The 6,984-nt window shown below is 38.0% G+C and overlaps 1 non-coding gene across 1 annotated transcript; it reads right to left on the bottom strand.

Annotated features, from left to right (window-relative positions):
• Positions 1–3,179: 3,179 nt before the first annotated feature.
• On the bottom strand, positions 3,180–3,287 carry LOC148545869 (small nucleolar RNA R71). Its single transcript, XR_015901619.1, has one exon. It is a non-coding gene; the product is annotated as a small nucleolar RNA R71 (small nucleolar RNA).
• Positions 3,288–6,984: the final 3,697 nt, after the last annotated feature.

The raw sequence follows: 6,984 nt of genomic DNA, 5'->3' as shown, positions 1-6,984 counted from the left end.
CTAGAATGATGGCGGCATTCAAGAGAATCCGGAAGGTCTAAACCTTGTCTGTGGTATTCTGAGTAGGATTCAATGATTGAATGACTGTGACGAGCTTCAAACTCGCGAGTGCTGGGCGTTAGTGACAGACGCAAAAGGAGGGTGAATCCTATTCCAGCATGATCGGGAACCGACAGATGAATAGCCGTGCCGTGACAGGGTGCGTGAGCATATTATTCACTGAGAGGAGGGGATGTAGCCACTGACAACGGTGATGCCCTTGCATAAAGCCAGCCATGGAAAGGAGTAAGACTGATTGGATGAAGATAGCAGGAAAGCAGAGGTTCAGAGGAACGAAAAGCATCTCCATTCGCTTATCTGAAATTCCTACCAATGATTTACATAAGTATCTCTATCCCTATTTTACTATATATTATTCGAAAACTCCATGATTATTTTATATCCGCCTGACTGAGATTTACAAGGTGACCATAGCTTGCTTCATACCAACAATCTCCGTGGGATTCGACCCTTACTCACGTAAGGTATTACTTGGACGACCCAGTGCACTTGCTGGTTAGTTGTATCGAAGTTGTGACAATTATGAATTAAGATCAAAGCACCAAGCTTTGGAGCCATTACCAGGGATTGTTCGAGCCTGGACATCACAATTTCGTGCACCAAGTTTTTGGCGCCGTTGCCGGGGATTGTTTGAGTTTGGACAACTGACGGTTCATCTTGTTGCTCAGATTGGGTAACTTTCTTTTCGTTTTCTTTTCAAAAATTTTTCAAAAATAATTTCTAAAATTTTCTCATCTGTTTTCGAAAAAATAAAAATGTTTTCAAAAATAAATTATTCTATGGCTCCAAAATTTTTAAGAATGAATTCTAGTGTTTCATGAAATATGTTGAATCATATCTGGCTGTAAAGCCATACCCAAACTACTTTGGGATTGGTATTCAACTAATCACTCCAGCCCATGTAATTATATGTTGCAGCCTGGCTGGCTGTAAAGCCATGTCTAAATTTATTTGGACTGAGGCAGCAATTTGTTATCAAGAGCAAGCTAGTTGGAGTTAATCCACCTGCTACTGTTTCTGATCACCTGTTGAAGCTTGGCTGGCCATTGGCCATGTCTAGTGTTTTGGACTGGAGCTTTCATTAAAAGCTTGGCTGGCTAGTGAGCCATGTCTAATTCCTGGACTGAAGCTTTAGACTAACATGGCAAGATTCCTGGAATTCATATTAAAAATTTTGGAATCCTTATTTTTTCTTTTTCATATTATTTTCGAAAAAATCCAAAAAAATTAGAAAATCATAAAAATCAAAAATATTTTGTGTTTCTTGTTTGAGTCTTGAGTCACATTATAAGTTTGGTGTCACTTGCATATGCATCTTGCATTTTTTTCGAAAATATCATGCATTCATAGTGTTCTTCATGATCTTCAAGTTGTTCTTGGTAAGTCTTCTTGTTTGATCTTGATGATTTTTTGTTTTATGTCTTTTCATGTTTATCATATGCATTTTTGAATTCTTAGTGCCTAAGCATTAAAGAATTCTAAGTTTGGTGTCTTGCATGTTTTCTTTGCATTAAAAATTTTTCAAAAATATGTTCTTGATGTTCATCATGACATTCAAAGTGTTCTTGGTGTTCATCTTGACATTCATAGCATTCTTGCATGCATCACATGTTTTGATCTAAAAATTTCATGCATTACATAATTTTCATAAAAATTTCAAAAATAAAAAAAATTATCTTTCCCTCTTTCTCTCTCATCAAATTTGAAAATTTGAGTTGACTTTTTCAAAAATTTTTAAAAATCAAGTTGTTGCCAATGAGTCAAATCAAATTTTCAATTTGAAAATCCTATCTTTTTCAAAATCTTTTTCAAAATTCAAATCTTTTTCAAAATTCTTGGTTATTCTCGAAAATTCCAAAAATAATTTTCAAAAATCTTTTTCTCATTTTTATATCAAATTTTCGAAAATACCATAATCAATTAATGTTTTGATTCAAAAATTTGAAGTTTGTTACTTGCTTGTTAAGAAAGATTCAAACTTTAAGTTCTAGAATCATATCTTGTGATTTCTTATGAATCAAGTCATTAATTGAGATTTTAAAAATCAAATCTTTTTCAAAACTAATTTCAATCATATCTTTTCAAAAATATCTTTTCAAAATATCTTTTCTAACTTCCTAACTTCTTATCTTTTCAAAAATTGATTTTCAAAATTTGTTTCAACTAACTACAAACTTTTTGTTTGTTTCTTAACTTTTTCAAAACCACCTAACTAACTCTCTCTCTCTCATTTTCGAAAATATCTCTCCCCATTTTCAAAATTTCTTTTTAAATTTATTAATTATTTTAATTTTTAAAAAAAAATTTTCGAAAAATACTAACAAATTTTCAAAAACCAATTTTCAAAAATCACTAACTCTTTTTCAAAATAATTTTCGAAAATTATACCTCCCCCATCCTATTCTATTTATTCATTCATATCCTAACATCTCATCTCACATCTCTTCCATCAGTACAGTTGTATTTCTTCCTTTACATCACATTCTTTATCTCCCCCTCTTTTCTTCCACTCACACAGGGATCCCTATACGGTGGTATAAAGGATCTCTATTATTATTATCATTTTTCTGGCCATTCTTCCTTGTCATATGAGCAGGAGCAAGGATAAGAACATTCTTGTGGAAGCAGATCCAGAACCTGAAAGGACTCTGAAGAGAAAATTAAGAGAAGCTAAAATACAACAATCCAGAGATAACCTTTCAGAAATTTTCGAACAGGCAGAGGAGATGGCAGCCGAAAATAATAATGTAAAGAAGATGCTTGGTGACTTTACTGCACCTAATTCCAATTTACATGGAAGAAGCATCTCCATTCCTGCCATTGGAGCAAACAACTTTGAGCTTAAACCTCAATTAGTTTCTCTAATGCAGCAGAACTGCAAGTTTCATGGACTTCCATCTGAAGATCCTTTTCAGTTCTTAACTGAATTCTTGCAGATATGTGATACTGTTAAGACTAATGGAATAGATCCTGAAGTCTACAGGCTCATGCTTTTCCCTTTTGCTGTAAGAGACAAAGCTAGATTATGGTTGGACTCTCAACCTAAAGACAGCCTGAACTCTTGGGATAAGCTGGTCACGGCTTTCTTAGCCAAGTACTTTCCTCCTCAAAAGCTGAGCAAGCTTAGAGCTGATGTTCAAACCTTCAGACAGAAAGAAGGTGAATCTCTCTATGAAGCTTGGGAAAGATACAAACAGTTGACCAAAAAGTGTCCTTCTGACATGCTTTCAGAATGGACCATCCTGGATATATTCTATGATGGTTTATCTGAGCTATCAAAGATGTCACTGGACACTTCTGCAGGTGGATCCATTCACCTAAAGAAAACGCCTGCAGAAGCTCAAGAACTCATTGACATGGTTGCTAATAACCAGTTCATGTACACTTCTGAAAGGAATCCTGTGAGTAATGGGACGCCTATGAAGAAGGGAGTTCTTGAAGTTGATACTCTGAATGCCATATTGGCTCAGAACAAAATATTGACTCAGCAAGTCAATATGATCTCTCAGAGTCTGCATGGAATGCAAGCTGCATCCAACAGTACTCAAGAGGCATCTTCTGAAGAAGAAGCCTATGATCCTGAGAACCCTGCAATAGCAGAGGTAAATTATTTAGGTGAACCTTATGGAAACACCTATAACTCAACATGGAGAAATCATCCAAATTTCTCATGGAAGGATCAAAAACCCCAACAAGGCTTTAATAATGGTGGAAGAAACAGGTTTAGCAATAGCAAGCCTTTTCCATCATCAACTCAGCAACAGACAGAGAACTCTGAACAAAATGCTTCTAATTTAGCAAATCTAGTCTCTGATCTATCTAAGGCCACTGTAAGTTTCATGAATGAAACAAGGTCTTCCATTAGAAATCTGGAAGCACAAGTGGGCCAGCTGAGTAAAAGGATCACTGAAATCCCTCCTAGTACTCTCCCAAGCAATACAAAAGAGAACCCAAAAGGAGAGTGCAAGGCCATTGACATAAGTGCCATGGCCAAACCTGAGAGGAGAGGAGAGGACGTGAATCCCAAAGAGGAAGACCTCCTGGGACGTCCAGTGATCAATAAGGAGCTTCCCTCTGGGGAACCAAAGGACTCTGAGGCTCATCTAGAGACCATAGAGATCCCATTGAACCTCCTTATGCCCTTCATGAGCTCTGATGAGTATTCCTCTTCTGAAGAGAATGAGGATGTTACTGAAGAGCAAACTGCCAAGTTTCTTGGTGCAATCATGAAGCTGAATGCCAAATTATTTGGCATTGATACTTGGGAAGTTGAACCTCCCTTGTTCATCAATGAACTAAGTGATCTGGATCAGCTGACATTGCCTCAGAAGAGACAGGATCCTGGAAAGTTCATAATACCCTGTACCATAGGCACCATGATCTTTAAGGCTCTGTGTGACCTTGGTTCAGGAATAAACCTCATGCCCCTCTCTGTAATAGAGAAACTGGGAATCTATGGGGTGCAAGCTGCTAAAATCTCATTAGAGATGGCAGACAGCTCTAGAAAACAGGCTTATGGACAAGTAGAGGACGTATTAGTAAAGGTTGAAGGCCTTTACATCCCTGCTGATTTCATAGTCCTGGATACTGGAAAGGAAGAGGATGAATCCATCATCCTAGGAAGACCTTTTCTGGCCACAGCAAGAGCTGTGATTGATGTTGACAGAGGTGAAATAGTCCTTCAATGGAATGAGAACTCCCTTGTATTCAAAACTCAAGGATCTCCCTCTGCAACCATGGAGAGGAAGCTTGAAAAGCCTCTCTCAAAGCAGAGTCAACCAGAGCCCCCACAGTCAAACTCTAAGTTTGGTGTTGGGAGGCCACGACCAAACTCTAAGTTTGGTGTTGAACTCCCATATCCAAACTCTAAGTTTGGTGTTGGAGAGTTTCAACAAAGCTCTGCACATCTGTGAGGCTCCATGAGAGCCCACTGTCAAGCTATTGACATTAAAGAAGCGCTTGTTGGGAGGCAACCCAATGTTCATCTAATTCTTATTTTTATTGTTTTTCATGTTTTCTTAGGTTCATGATCATGTGGAGTCACAAAATAAACAAAAAAAATTCAAAAACGGAATCAAAAACCGCAGAAGAAAAATCACACCCTGGAGGAGCATCTGTCTGGCGTTCAAACGCCAGAACAGAGCATAGTTCTGGCGCTGAACGCCCAGAATGGGAGCATCCTGGCGCTGAACGCCCAGAACAAGCATGGTTCTGGCGTTCAACGCCAGAAATGGCAGCAAAAGGGGCGTTGAACGCCCAAAATGGGCACCAACCTGGCGCTGAACGCCTAGAGTTGTGTGCAAGGGCATTTTACATGCCTAAATTGGTGCAGGGATGTAAATGCCTTGACACCTCAGGATCTGTGGACCCCACAGGATCATCTCAGGATCTGTGGACCCCACAGGATCCCCACCTACCTCATCATCTCTCTTTCCATTCATAATCATCCCTTCTGTTTTCCATTGACCACTCACATCCATACACTCACTACCTTCAAAAATTTAATATCTCTCTCCCACCCAATCCCACCCATATGGCCGAATACACACTCCCATCCATCTCCTCCATATCTTCTTCTTATTCTTCTACTCTTTCTTCTTTTGCTCGAGGGCGAGCAACATTCTAAGTTTGGTGTGGTAAAAGCATAGCTTTTTTGTTTTTTCCATAACCATTGATGGCACCTAAGGCTAGAGAAACCTATAGAAAGAGGAAAGGGAAGACAAAAGCTTCCATCAAGGGTCTATAGCTCAGTGGTAGAACATTTGACTGCAAATCAAGAGATCCCTGAGATACCTCAGGGGATACATTTTCTTCCACACAATTATTGGAAGCAACTAAGGGTGGAACATCAAGAACACTCCATCATCCTTCATGAAATCAGAGAAGATCTAAAAGCAATGAAGGAGGAGCAGCAAAGACAAGGAAGAGACATAGAAGAGCTCAAGGACATCACTAAGGTGGACTCATTCCTTGTTCTTACTTTCTCTGTTTTTTTTTTCGTTTTATATGTTATGTGCTTATCCATGTTTGTGTCTTCATTACATGATCATTAGTAGTTAGTAACTTTGTCTTAAAGTTATGAATGTCCTATGAATCCATCACCTCTCTTAAATAAAAACTGTTTTAATTCAAAAGAACAAGAAGTACATGAGTTTCGAATTTATCCTTGAACTTAACTTAATTATATTGATGTGGTGACAATGCTTCTTGTTTTCTGAATGTATGCTTGAACAGTGCATATGTCTTTTGAAGTTGTTGTTTAAGAATGTTAAATATGTTGGCTCTTGAAAGAATGATGACTAGGAGACATGTTATTTGATAATCTGAAAAATCATAAAAATGATTCTTGAAGCAAGAAAAAGCAGCAAAAAAAAAAAACAAAGCTTGCAGAAAAAAAAAGGCAAAAAAAAAAAAATAATAGAAAGAAAAAGAAAAAGCAAGCAGAAAAAGCCAATAACCCTTAAAACCAAAAGGCAATGGCAAATAAAAAGGATCCCAAGGCTTTGAGCATCAGTGGATAGGAGGGCCTAAAGGAATAAAATCCTGGTCTAAGCGGCTAAACCAAGCTGTCCCTAACCATGTGCTTGTGGCGTGTAGGTGTCAAGTGAAAACTTGAGACTGAGCAGTTAAAGTCAAGGTCCAAAGCAAAAAAAGAGTGTGCTTAAAAACCCTGGACACCTCTAATTGGGGACCTCAGCAAAGCTAAGTCACAATCTGAAAAGGTTCACCCAATTATGTGTCTGTGGCATTTATGTATCCGGTGGTAATACTGGAAAACAAAGTGCTTAGGGCCACGGCCAAGACTCATAAAGAAGCTGTGTTCAAGAATCATCATACTGAACTAGGAGAGTCAATAACACTATTCGAAATCTGAAGTTCCTATAGATGCCAATCATTCTAAACCTCAATGGATAAAGTGAGATG

The sequence above is a fragment of the Arachis ipaensis genome, chromosome B9 (assembly GCF_059453495.1).
Source record: "Arachis ipaensis isolate K30076 ecotype BB chromosome B9, ASM5945349v1, whole genome shotgun sequence".
Lineage (NCBI taxonomy): Eukaryota > Viridiplantae > Streptophyta > Magnoliopsida > Fabales > Fabaceae > Arachis > Arachis ipaensis.
The sequence above is the reverse complement of the archived record's forward strand: the minus strand, read 5'-3'. Positions and strand labels throughout refer to the sequence as shown.